Source organism: Poecilia reticulata, unplaced genomic scaffold (assembly GCF_000633615.1).
Source record: "Poecilia reticulata strain Guanapo unplaced genomic scaffold, Guppy_female_1.0+MT scaffold_307, whole genome shotgun sequence".
In the NCBI taxonomy this organism is placed as follows: Eukaryota; Metazoa; Chordata; class Actinopteri; order Cyprinodontiformes; family Poeciliidae; genus Poecilia; species Poecilia reticulata.
Window position 1 is genome coordinate 48,075 of NW_007615082.1, and position 1,269 is coordinate 49,343.

The 1,269-nt window shown below is 40.8% G+C and overlaps 1 pseudogene; it reads right to left on the minus strand.

The window, feature by feature from the left end:
- LOC103460839 (GTPase IMAP family member 4 pseudogene) overlaps positions 1 to 1,217 on the minus strand; it is an 8,360-nt pseudogene extending 7,143 nt beyond the window's left edge.
- Positions 1,218 to 1,269: the final 52 nt, after the last annotated feature.

Genomic DNA, 1,269 nt, shown 5'->3' on the forward strand with positions numbered 1-1,269 from the left:
ACTGTAATTCAAGAGAACTTTGTTTTGTAATTTAATTGACCATCATATTTATTTTTTCAATGTAGTTTTACCAACTCATATTTATTATGTGCTTACTGAACTTMATAACTTTTTCAAAATCTTTTAATTTTTATTCTCATAACTTCACTTTCCCCTGGAAATATAGTCTTTAGTCTGCTAATATTTTGACAATATGCTCACAATATTATGACTTTATATTGTTATGGCTTTATTATCCCAATTTCTATTATATTTTTGTRATACTAAAATATAGASCTCCGTGGAGGTCTTTTCTTTCCTGAAGACCTCCACAAGTAGTTGAGAGAAAAATGTTGTCGGATGTGATCTAGGTGTTGGAAGAGTCTGCGTGTTGCAGTTTTTAAAATAGTCGTTTAAAGATGCGGAAGGTAGTGAAAAATTAGGTGGAATCACACCTGAGTGAAGTTGGCCCCCCCACCTTCTTCAAATCAGACAAAATGGTTGTCAAACGTTTGTGCTACATTTGTGCAGCAAAAATTTGTTTGTGCCGCTATCAATTTAAAGATATAAAGAAATGTTTCTAGAGGTCATCCAAGGTCAATCAGTCCCCCCACCTTCTTCAAATCAGACAAAATGGGTGTCAATCAACTCAGCTACGTTTATGCAGCAAAAATTGTTTATGCTACTTTGGCTTTTGAAGATTGTCATGTTGGTATCAAGTCTTAACCCACATGCGAGAACACAATCAGGAGTGGCAGATAAATGAACATTGATAAGTTTATTGAATCCAGGGGAGAGGGGAAAGGGAATGAGTTCTGGAACAGATGACCGAGAGCAAGACTCGTTGACAGTCTTACCGTCAACGAGAGACAGCAGATTAGAGTAGATGAGAGATTTTCCAGGTGTGGACAGACTGGGTCTTACTTGGTGTGGAGGCAAATGCTTGCAGGCAGAGCGCTGGATGAGAGGGCTTCGTTGGAGGGCGGACAGGTTTGTATGTGGCGRAACGAGCGGAGTCCGTAATACTAGTGATGGACSATCTGAATCCAGGCTCCGAGGCTTGTACAGAGTAAAAAGGGGGCGTGTCCGATGAAGCCCCGCTTCGAGGCTTGTGTAGTCTTGCTGAAAACCACGTGACTGGCAACAAWCGAGGCCTCGCATTGCMTGGGTCACGTGACTGCTTCATTTTGCGTGTCGGTTTTCAAAATAAAAGCGCTATGAGCCGCGCTGCATCATGGGTTGTTGTTCTTTTTTTTCTCGCATCAGAGGAGGATATTTATCTTCAGTGGC